Source organism: Balaenoptera musculus, chromosome X (assembly GCF_009873245.2).
Source record: "Balaenoptera musculus isolate JJ_BM4_2016_0621 chromosome X, mBalMus1.pri.v3, whole genome shotgun sequence".
NCBI classification, from domain to species: domain Eukaryota; kingdom Metazoa; phylum Chordata; class Mammalia; order Artiodactyla; family Balaenopteridae; genus Balaenoptera; species Balaenoptera musculus.
The window spans coordinates 2,207,537-2,219,904 of NC_045806.1; positions in this window are offsets into that span (position 1 = coordinate 2,207,537).

Consider the following 12,368-nt stretch of genomic DNA (forward strand, 5'->3'; position numbering starts at 1 on the left):
GATCTCAGATTCCAGCCTCCAGGACTGGAGACCATAAATTTCTGCTGTTTAAGCCGCCAGTCAGTGATATTCTGTTTTAGTGACACGATCTGACAATGACACCAATGATTCAAGGCAGTTTTTATTATAGAAAAATAAATAGACATACTTTCAACACCCAGAAATATGGGACTGTATACTGGTCTGTTTATGTAAGGGGATTTTCAAACTCTTCAGAATGGGAGCATTATGACCAAATTTTAAGTTATCATAGGCAGTCATCCAAATTTTGTAACACACTCTGATCTTCATTATATAACAAGATGATGCCTCCCCCGCCCCATAAAGGGAAGAAAATGTCCCAAAAGGTTGTGTCTGGATTAGGAGAATCTTTACCAAGATTCTTCTAATGTTGTGTTGCAATTTTTTTTTCATAAGGACAGAGACCTCAGAACACACAGGAGATTTCACAGGAGATACAGATTGAGAGTTATCTTAGGGCTCGCCTAGAAACTGTGGTTCTGTAGTTTATCTTAACTTCCAGGAGGGACGTAAGAAAACATTTATTAATTCTTATCGGAGAGACAGATTGCTGTAGTTGGTCATCAGTACTTATCGGTAGGAAGAGGAAAGTTGAAAACTCGCGAAGGACGTAAGGAGGATGTGACTATAAGTAGAAACACACGCCCTGATCTTGGAGGAAGGCATGTGTGGCTGGAATTCTTTCTTAATGGAGGATTCAGGCCAGCATCACAAAGTATCCCAGCATTGTCCCCTCCGAGGTGTGGTGGGAACTGGGCAAAGTGAACTTTATCTGGAAGGACGCATGTGATTTTAGAGACGGGGCTCTAAAATCCTGAAAAATAAGACTGGGAATGAGGTGGCAAACTAGCTTTTCTCATGGTAAAGCCAGGATTTTAAAAAATAGTTTCCTATTGCAGAGGAAAGAAAGAGATTGAGAAATGCATTTCACAGGACTCCAGAATGCACATGCCGTTTTAACAGGGCAAAGAACGTGGGTCACCCAGTAAACGTTATTCAGAAAACCGCAGGGTGACTTACATGTAAATAAATCAGGCCTCTTTGTCTACTCTTGACGCGGAAATAAATTCTTCACGTGTCAAAAGGCATGTGCAACAATAAAGCCCTGGAGCATTAGATGAGAATATGGATATTAAAATACTATAGTCATAATAAATACATTTGTATAATCTGCATAATGTATATGTTTTACATAGTGTATATATAATTTATATTGGGTTGGCCAAAAAGTTTGTTCAGGTTTTTCCCTAAGATCTTTTTTTTTTTAAATTAATTAATTTATTTTTATTTACTTGGCTGCATGTATCTTTTCGAATTAGGGAAAAGGGGGTGGGAGGGATAAATTAGGAGTTTGGGATTAGCAGATATATAAAATAGATAAGCAACAAGGACCTACTGTACAACACAGGGCTCTGTACTCAATATCTTGTAATAATCTATAATGGAAAAGAATCTGAAAAAGAATATATATATATATACACACACACATATATATATATATAATTGAACTGCTTTGCTGTCCATCTGAAACTAAAACATTGTAAATCAACAATACTTCAATTTAAAAGTACATAAGTAAAAAATAAAATAAAATAAAATAAATAAAAGTACATAAGTAAAGGGGAAAAAAAGAAGTGCCGTTCAGAACAGCCTTAGAAAATATGGATGGACTTGAGTAGAAACAGGCGATACTGGACAAACCCAAAAGGAGCCCTAAAACATCCCATCCCATAACCTTGAAAGAGCAGAGAGATTCCACCCATCTCCAGAAAGCAACGATGCCACCATCACCTCATGCCTGGGCTTAACATCAAACACCTGTCCACAGGATAAAAGGCACAACAGGTAGTATCCACCGCGCATACATGGGGTATATGTGGGGTTACCACCACCAAGAACAACAACACAACCGTGTGTTTGTATAATGAACAGTGGAACTTTATAAGAAAACGAGGGTTTGGTATCACTTGTTTTGAATTTTGCTGAATTCGCGGCTGCCCTCTCGGGCAAAAAGAAAGATGATACAAGTGTGACAGATAAGCTTGAGGTTAAATACAAAAAGACCTTCATGGGATAGGAATGTTCTGTGGTGTGAAATCTTTGAGGGACACAGAACTAAGAACAATTTAGAAACAAATTTAATCTGCTGTGTGGACACACACAGAACTGGAGTTCACTGAATATCAGACACAGTGCTTTAGCTTTTGAAAGGGGGGGAGTAGGTGTGGGCTTGTCTAGAGACAGTACAAAGAGTTTCAAATTTCCAGAAGAAACTATATTCAATATCCTGGGATAAACCATAATGGAAAAGAATATAAAAAAGAATGTATATATATGTATAACTGAGTCGCTTTGCTGTATAGCAGAAATTAACACAGCATTGTAAATCAACTATAGTTCAATAAAAAAAAAATTTCCAAAAGATTCACAACAGAGTGTTCAATGGATGAAACTGTATAGTTTTGGGAAAAATTGATCCCTCAATGGGCCCAGCCTTCTGTGGGGCATTTTAATACAGACCGTGAAGCCATTTAGGCTGGAGTCTGTGGGTCTAAATTTTAGGATTTGAAAATGTCCATTAGTCTAATATTTCTACCGTGTGATCATTAAGGAATCTGAAGGTATCTGGATAAATGTGAATTCCTGGTAGGGGATTCCACAATCTTTGGCCAAAATGTTGAGATTCCACCATATTTTTAAAAAGCCAATGGCCAAGAAGCTTAGAGGTTGTCTTTCATGGACCAGGTACTGGGTTCAATGGTGGCCCCCTTCCCCCTTCCCCCTCCCCCCAAAAAAGATATGTCCACTTACAATCCATCAATGGGACGTTATTTGGAAGAAGAGTCTTTGTGGATGTGACTAAGGATCTTGAAATGAGATCAGCCTGGATGAACCAGGTGAGCCTTAAATCCAGTGATGCATGGACACATGTCCCTACATGAAAAGGAAACACAAAGAGGAGAAAGCATTGCTTAGAAGGAGGTAGAGATTGGGGTAATGCATCTACAAGCCCAGGACCACCAGAAGCTGGAAGAGGGGATGGGACAGCTTCTCCCTCAGAGCCTCCAGAAGGAACCAGCTCTGCCCACACCTTCAACTCAGACTTCTGGTCTCCAGAACTGTGAGAGGATACATTTCTATTGTCCTAAGTCCCCCCAGTTTGGGGTAATTTGTTACAGCAACCCCAGAAAACCAACACATCAGCTTGTCTTATTTTAGATCCCCGTGAGAATTTGATGAACTGGAGATCGTACTGTGGAGGGTCTGTTTCTGTAGACGCTCCCATTTGTCGCCCCAAGGGCATGGGATAAACCTTTTGCAGAAAAACTCCAAAAATATGGATATATCTGTCTACCTTTAGCCAGTTGGCAGGTTGCCTTCCTCTTTGCCAAATGACAAGGTTGTACCGGCGGGGGATCTGTCAATGTGTCACATCCCAGACTGATGGTGCAGGAATGTTCCACAGTCCAGCCCACCCAAGATAAACTGTGCACTTGCCAAAGAATGATGGCTTCAATTGGTGAGGATGTGGAGAAACGGGAACCCTCGTGCACTGTTGGTGGGGTTGTAAATTGGTGCAGCTACTATGGAGAACAGTATGGAGGTTCCTTAAAAAACTGAAAATAGAGCTACCATGTGATCCAGCAATCCCACTCCTGGGCATATATCCAGAAAAGACGAAAACTAATTGGAAAAGATACATGCACCCCAATGTTCATTGCAGCACTATCTACAATAGCCAGGACATGGCTATTACACTATTGTACACTATCTACAATAGCCAGGACAAGCAACCTAAATGTCCACCAGACAGAGGAATGGATAAAGAAGATATAGTACATATATACAATGCACTATTACTCAGCCATAAAAAAGAATAAAATAATGCTATTTGTAACAACATGGATGGACCTAGAGATGATCATACTAAGTGAAATAAGTCAGACAGAGAAAGAGAAATACTGTATGTTATCACTTATATGTGGAATCTAAAAAACATAACAAACTAGTGAATATAACAAAAAAGAAGCAGACTCACGGATATAGAGAATGCATTACTGGTTACCAGTGGGGAGGGGAGGAGGGGCAGTATAGGGGGAGGGGAGTAAGAGGTACAAACTATTAGGTATAAAATAAGCTACAAGAAAATAGATAGCTAGTGGGAAGCAGCCGCATAGCACAGGGAGATCAGCTCGGTGCTTTGTGACCACCCAGAGGGGTGGGATAGGGAGGGTGGGAGGGAGACGCAAGAGGGAGGAGATATGGGGATATACGTATATGTACAGCTGATTCACTTTGTTATACAGCAGAAACTAACACACCATTGTAAAGCAATTATACTCCAATGAAGATGTTTAAAAAAAAAAAAGCTACAAGGATACATTATACAGCTCAGGGAATATAGCTAATATCTTACAATACCTGTAAATGGAGTACAACCTATAAAAATTGTGAATCACTATATTGTACACCTGCAACTTCAGCAACTATACTTCAATTAAAAAATTAAATTTTAAATTAAAAAAAAAAAGAATGACAGCTTCAAAACTCTGACCTCCTTTTGGAGCTATTGCTACCGATTTTCTTGCTCTCAAAGATCTTTCCAGAATTTTGCAAGGAGCAGTGAGACCAAGACACGGAGGGCAGAAACAGTATCCTTCACACTAGTTGCCAGTGTTCCCAAGAGGGGCGTGTTATTATTTCCCGAGTCGGGGGTCTGAGATGGCTGCAAGCTTTTGCAGTTGCAGGCTGGGTGTTGCTTCTTGTGAGTTCCTGCCGTGTGAGCCGGGATGCCCGCAGGCAGAGCCTACGCATCAGAGCTTTGTGGGACCAGAGGGAGCTGCTTCTCTCAAGGCTACACCTGGTGCGACACCAGCTTGTCAAAAGTAAAATAAAGGCCGCCGGGAAATGGAATCTCGGAAAGAGCTGAATGCAGTTATCTCAGAGACAAACTGGATTTCTGGCCCCCTCCTCCACAATGAATATGAATGAAATAGTACAACTTCTGCCCTCTCTCTTCCCAATTTTCAGGTTTACTTCATGGTTTTCATTAAATGGGAAGAGGTCAGTTGCATATTTAGGTGGATGGGGTGCTATTCTGGAATGAGCGCGCAGAGGTCATCAGGGCGAGAGCTGAAGAGGGGTGACTTGAAGCTGGGTTCCACTGGGGCTGTCCGCAGGACCACGTCCATGGGGCTTGGGCTTCCTCCCAGACCTGGGGCTGGTTTCCACCAGAGAGCATTCCTGGAGAAATGGGAGGAAGCTACAGGGGCTTTCCTAACCTCGTCTTCGAAGTGTCCCTTCCACCCCCATTCTGTGGTGACAGGGACTGAAGTGCGTGCCTTCAAAATCCATATGTTGAAGCCCTGACCCCCAGGACATCAGGATGGGGCTGTATTTGGAGATGGGGTCTTTAAGGAGGGGATGAGGGTAAAATGAGGTCATTAGGGTGGGTCCTGATCCCACAGGACTGGTGTCCTTATAAGAAGTGGAGATCAGGACACAGACACACACAGAGGGACGACCACGTGAGGACACAGGGAAGAGGCGGCCGTCTACACGCCCAGGAGAGAGGCCTCAGGAGGAACCAGCCCTGCCCACACCTGGATCTCAGATTCCAGCCTCCAGGACTGGGAGAGATACATGTCTGATGTTTAAGCCCCAATGCATCACCCAATCAGTGGTGCATTGTTTTGGCAGCTCTAGGGAACTAAGACACGTGAGACATAGTAAGTTTATCTCGGATGCAAGGGGAAGGAATTTAGGCTCCACTTCTTGGGGGAGAGGCAAGATAAGAACCTGTGGATGGGAGATGTCAGGTCACCTCTGGAGAATGCAATCGGCTGCGCCATCTTTAAGGTGCTTGTTTTGCGGGGACAGTGGGAAAAGGTGATGTCATTCGTTTGAAGAACTGTGGCTGGACTCTGACATGCACCGGATCGGCTGCCACGGAGCAGTGAAGCAAGAATCTTCATCTGACACCCCCCTTTTTTTTTTTTATACCCTTTTCTTGATACCATCTTCTCGACTTCTCAAACCACTTTGGCCACCAAGCCCCAGCCCCACCTCTAACACTTCCTGCTTCAGTTTGCAGTCAAAAGCCATCTGAGTGTTTTACTAAACCCTGGTGTGTAAACAAGGCATGCTCTGAGGTTGGAGGGGTTCCGGAGAGGTTCTTTAACATTTTTATGCCGCCATAAAAAAACAACAAACTTTTGCCATTTGCAACAACGTGGATGGACCTGGAAGATATTACGCTCAGCGGAACAAGTCAGGCAGAGAAAGACAGATACTGTAGGATCTCATTTATATGTGGAATCTAAAAAACAAAGCAAACTAGTGAATATAGCAAAAAAAGAAGCAGACTCACAGATACAGAGAAGAAACTAGCAGTTACCAGTGGGGAGAGGGAAGGGGAGAGGGACAAGATGGGGGAGGGGATTAAAAGACACAAAGTATTACGTATAAAATAAATAAGATACAAGGGTATATTGTACAGCACAGGGAATAGAGCCATTATCTTGTAATAACCTATAATGGAGTTTAACCTGGAAAAATTGTGAATCACCATGTTGTACCCGAGACATATAACATTGTGTACGTATATCAACTATATTTCAATTTAAAAACAAACCCCAAAAAGCCCTGGCTCATCCACCATCCCCCCCCCAAAAAAAAGACACTGTAAAAGAAAATACATAATTTATTGGAAAATTCATTAACAATTGTTTAGGGACTCTCTATTTTATTTCTCTTCTAGAATAGGTGGTACCTGGAGTTATGTTCAACTCCATGTATAGGGCATGCCACTGGGTACAGAGGACCAGAGATGCCAGGTGAGATAGACACTAATCAGATCCTTCTACAGCGTTTGTGTTGTTCTGTCCATCAGTCCGTGGGTACCCTTCCCTGGTGTGCACATTTAACGGGTCCTGCTGAATATCTCCTAATCTACATCCCAGGGTTTTTCTTCCCTGGCACTGTGGATATTTGGACCAGATAATTCTCTGCTGTAGTGGAGCTGTCCTGGGCACTGTGGGGCGTGGAGCAGCTTCCCTGGTCTCCACTCACCCCATGCCAGGACCATGTCCTCGTCCCCAACGGTGACAACCAAAAATGTCTGCAGACATTGCCCCTCTGGAGAAGGAGGGCATTGTCTGTGGTTGGGAATCACTGTCTTAGCACAATGTAGAGTTGCTATTCAACACAGATGATAGATATAATTTTTGTATGTGGGTGTGTATATATAGGTTTAGGTAGATAGATAGGTAGATAGATAGATGCTAGATGGATAGGTGGACAGATAGATAGAAATTATGTTTCAGACATTAATATTTTTTACTGAAACATATGACTAAGTTATAAGTATCCCCTTGCAAGTTCAGTTCAAGGTTTGCAACCCAATTATTTATGAAAAAAAGTTCTGTTTTCAGAAACTTATAAATTTTAGAATTTCAGTTGAAGGATTATGAACCTTATTTACATCAATGACAGCATAGCTGAACAACCACTTTTTACTTAGTATCATTCCGTATTAGTCCATAAAGAGTCTCCTCATTCCTTTTGATTGTCCTGCTTTTTAAAGAGAATAATATTCCATTGTATTGATGTACCATAAATATATTAATTTATCACCCATTTATGTATACTTTGTCTCTAATTTTAACTATTGCAATCAATGTCTTAATTAATAAACTTATAAATATATCATTTCAAAAAAAGAAATTATGTATCAGACATTTATTATATAATAGACAAATTAGATAGATAGATAGATAGATAGATAGATAGATAGATAGGTCCAAATTTGTCTTTTTTCATTTGGCTACAATTTTCATTTAAAGAAAACACCCCTAAAATTGATTTGTCTCCATTTAATCTTTTTTTTTTAATTAATTAATTTATTTGTTCTTATTTTTGGTTGTGTTGGGTCTTCGTTATGGTGCACGGCTTCTCATTGCAGTGGCTTCTCTTGTCGTGGAGCACGGGCTCTAGGCGCGTGGGCTTCAGTAGTTGTGGCTCGCGGGCTCTAGAGCACAGGCTCAGTAGTTGTGGTGCATGGGCTTAGCTGCTCCACGGCATGTGGGATCTTCCCGGACCAGGGCTCGAACCCCTGTCCCCTGCATTGGCAGGCGGACTCTTAACCACTTGCACCACCAGGGAAGCCCAGTCTCCATTTAATCTTAAATAATAATTCTACAAACTTAGCTACTTTCCTGGTATCTGTTCCATGACAATAATACTCAAGCAATTTATCATGACAGCGTTGGGGGAAGCAAGTTCCACATGCTTTGTGAAACTCTCCAGTTTGAAAGAAACTCCATTCAGGGAAGCTGAAATGATATTTGTATAGAAAACAGTGCAGCAAGAAATCCAATGCGGAAATCACAGTGACCAAAACAAACAAACAAACAAATTGTTGCGTTTGTATTTTTTTAAGTTGTAAAGGCTCTATAAGCATAAGGAGCTTTTTTTTTTTAGACCTATTTTTGTTTGCAGCTACTTGGGTAGCATAATCCCAACACTGCATATGTGGGAATTACTCGCATTTGCAAAGCTTTCTCAGAGAAGTTGAAGAAACATTAGCTTGATACTTCTAAAGCTCTCTTAAGCTCATTTCCTTAATTCCCTAAAATGTCACCAGGCTAGTGCAAAAACTAGAACGCATCTTTGAGAAAGCATCACCAAATGCAGCTTTTCTCTGGAAATTGCAGCTTCAAAATCTAAAGAGTCCTCTTTCCGACGTAACAACTCCTTCCCAACAAATCTTGCCTCAGTGGTGAAATTACTTTGTATAAAAGAACAGCTTAGGGACTTCCCTGGCGGCCCAGTGGTTAAGACTTCACCTTCCAATGCAAGGGGTGCAGGTTCAATCCTTGGTCAGGGAGCTAAGATCCCACATGCCTTGGGGCCAAAAAAACAAAACATAAAGCAGCAGCAATGGTGTAACAAATTCAATAAAGACTTTAAAAATGGTCCACATCAATAAATAAATAAATAAATAAAGGCTAAAATACCATTTAAAAAAAAAAAGAACAGCTTAAAATTAGGTTGAAGCCAGGTAATGATTACTCTTAAGAAAATATTTAGACGCTGATGCTGAAATTTTAGGTATTTTTAAATGTTTGAGCTGATCACCCCTAAGGCATCTGTGGACACATCCATATTCTTTTGCTCGTGTGTGTTTGTTTTAAATTGAGCAGTTTGCGCTTAGAGGGGAAAAACTGTGCTCGTCCCGTGGAATTTTGATCTTGTCTGTCTAATCAGACATCACTGGGAGAGTCTGTCCAGTTCCTGGGGATTGAGAGGGTTTACGTCAGCAGACCTCACTCTTCCAAACGTTATTGCTTATCTCAGTGACTCAGACGGGAAAATCTGGGGTCAGGAATCTCACTCATCTGTCTTTTATTGACCTGGAGGTCCTTTTAACACCCGGACCAAAAAAAAAAAAAAAAACCCAAATGAAAAAAGCACCCCCAACTTCTATGAACAAAGAGATGTCGCCGCCTATATTCATTTAACGTTTTGCTTAAACATAGTTTTTAAAAGGAAGAAGACTCAGACATATGTTATGTTGATTATTGTAATAAAGGATTTAAAAAATATAAAACAATCTATCGTTACGTGTGTACTATTTAAGTAAACTTTTACGAAGACACGGGTGAGGTGTGTTTTCCTAAGCATAGAATCAGCAGGTAGAATGAATACTCCTTCCTTGATTTAAGATGGAATTGAAACACGTTGTAGTTTTAATGCTGAGTTTAGCTTTCATCCTCTCAATTTTCCCGAGATTTCTGGGACTGCTGTGTTCCTTCAATCGCTTCTGAAATACCCTCTGATTCTAATAAGAGGTCTGATCTTCTGTTTTTTTTTTTAGCTAGAGAAATACCATCGTGAGCTCTATTCCAGAGGCACTTATCCGTATTACAAAAACACATTTGCAAACCCAAATGCACTTCCTAAAAGACGGTTTGGATATTGGAGTGGAATAACATGCTTCAAACGAATCAAGCCAAAAAAAAAAAAAAGTCTAAAGTGTACATCCTTAAGAATTAAAATTTTAAGTATCTTTTTGTACGGTCCATTTGAAAGGCGTTTTATGATTCAAATGTTGTCTTTGTCCTCTGTCAAGCGATGGAGAAAATTGCACAAACATTTTATCTCTGGACAAGAAGATCTAAAACACAGCAGTTACTCAAGAGATGAGACGTGAGCACACAGAAATTGCACGTGGTTCACTTCCCCACAAAGGACACTCATTTTACTGTGTGGGAAATCACTGTCTTCTAGCCTCAGTGCCACTGAGTTTTGGGGCTGCGTGACTCTGTGATGAGGGGCGTCCTGCGCTCTGTGGGGTGTGGAGCAGCTTCCCTGGTCTCCACCCACCACGTGCCAGGAGCTCCCCCTCCCCTATAGCTGTCACAGCCAAAATGTCTCCAGACATTGCCAAGTGTCCCTGGGGAGGCAAAATAACCCCCGGGTTGTGAATCACGACTCAAGAGACATGAGGACGATACACAAACGAACTGGAAATCGTAAAGGGGTTGTGAATCACGACTCAAGAGACATGAGGACGATACACAAACGAACTGGAAATCGTAAACACTGATTTTAGCGGGACTGACTTGGGTTCTGCTCGGCTGGATCCCAAGTTTCTGGTTGGGTGACTATCTTCCCCATGTGTCTTCATGCTGGGGTGCAGGCCAAGGGGCAGCGGATACTTGGGGTGTCCTACTCTTCTGGCAGAGAATGGGAGCTAAGAAGATTAAACAAACGAGGCTGCCGCATTTATAGCCCACACTTTGGTCACCTGTTACTGATGCATTGGCCAGTAACATGTTTGAACCCAATACAATGGTGCAGGAATAGTTCCTGTGCTGTAAAAATGATTCTAGTACCAATTCCAAGGTATATGCGTGTGTGTGGGGAGGGTTCCCCACATCAATGCTTGCACACCAGTTGGGTGTCCTCCAATTCAACTCAATTCCGACACATCTACCTGGAGAAAAGGTCGGACCCCACAGGTGAAGGGCTCAAGTCCCACAAGACTTCCTCCACTTCAGATGCCAATGCCAAATCCCGGGTGTCACCTGTGTTTCTGAGCGACCACCTATAAATGGAAGTTTCCCACCACCTCCTTCTGGGATTCTATTAATTTGCTAGAATGGTTCACAGAATTCAGGAAACCCATTTATTCTCTAGAGTACTGGTTTGTGACAAAGGATATTAAAAGGTACAAATTCACAGCCAGATGGAGAGGTCCCAAACAAAGGAGCTTCTGTCCCTGTGGAGTTTGGGGTCTGGCATCATGTCACGTGGAACTGATCTTGCTTCCCAACTTGGAAGCTCTCTGAATTCCATCCTTCTGGGTCTTTAGGGAGGCTTCAGTACTTAAGCACGGCTGATGAAGTCATTGGCCATTGATGACTGATTCAACCTCCACCCCTCTCCTCTCCCTGGAAATCAGGGGGCTGGGACTTCGTCCCAGCTTACCCTTCCCCCTCCCCGTGTCCTCAAGCTCATTCTCAACATCTGCGTCTTTATTCCTGCCCTGCCCCTAGGTTCTTCAGAACCATTTTTTTTTTTAGATTCCATATATATGTGTTAGCATACGGTATTTGTTTTTCTCTTTCTGACTTATTTCACTCTGTATGACAGACTCTAGGTCCATCCACCTCACTACAAATAACTCAGTTTCGTTTCTTTTTTATGGCTGAGTAGTGTTCCATTGTATACGTGTGCCACATCTTCTTTATCCATTCATCTCTTGATGGACACTTAGGTTGTTTCCACGTCCTGGCTTCAGCTTTGGTTTCTCGCTGAAAGACTGCACATTCCTTTCAGTGATGAATCCCACACAGAACTTCCCTCTTCCGATAGTCAGTGGTCCTCAAAGCCAGCCTGGACCAGCAACGCTGCATCACCTGGGGACTTTTTGGACCTGCAGAATCTGGGGTGCATCCCAGATGGGATGAACGGAAAGCTCTGGGGGTGCGGCTGTGTTGAACGCGCCTTCTGGGAGATTCCCAAGCACGCGCCAGGCTAAGAGGAGAAGAAGGCTGCTTCTTCACGGAGACCCCCAAGCTTCACCACCTGAATCCCTGCGGCGGATGGGGCCCTTCTTCTGGAGCAGCATCCTGGGGTTGGATGTTGGACGGGCGAAACACCTGACAGTCTGGAAGACGCTGGAGCGCACCCACCCCTCCCCGGTGATGGCCGTGGGCTGGACACCAAGTCCTGGGGTCACGCAGAGTCTCATTCCTTCCTCGGGTCAGCTCGCGTGAGGGCAGGGGACGTTGTCCAGGCCAGTGGGACTCAGTGAGGCTTCTGCTTCTTGGCAGAAAAGG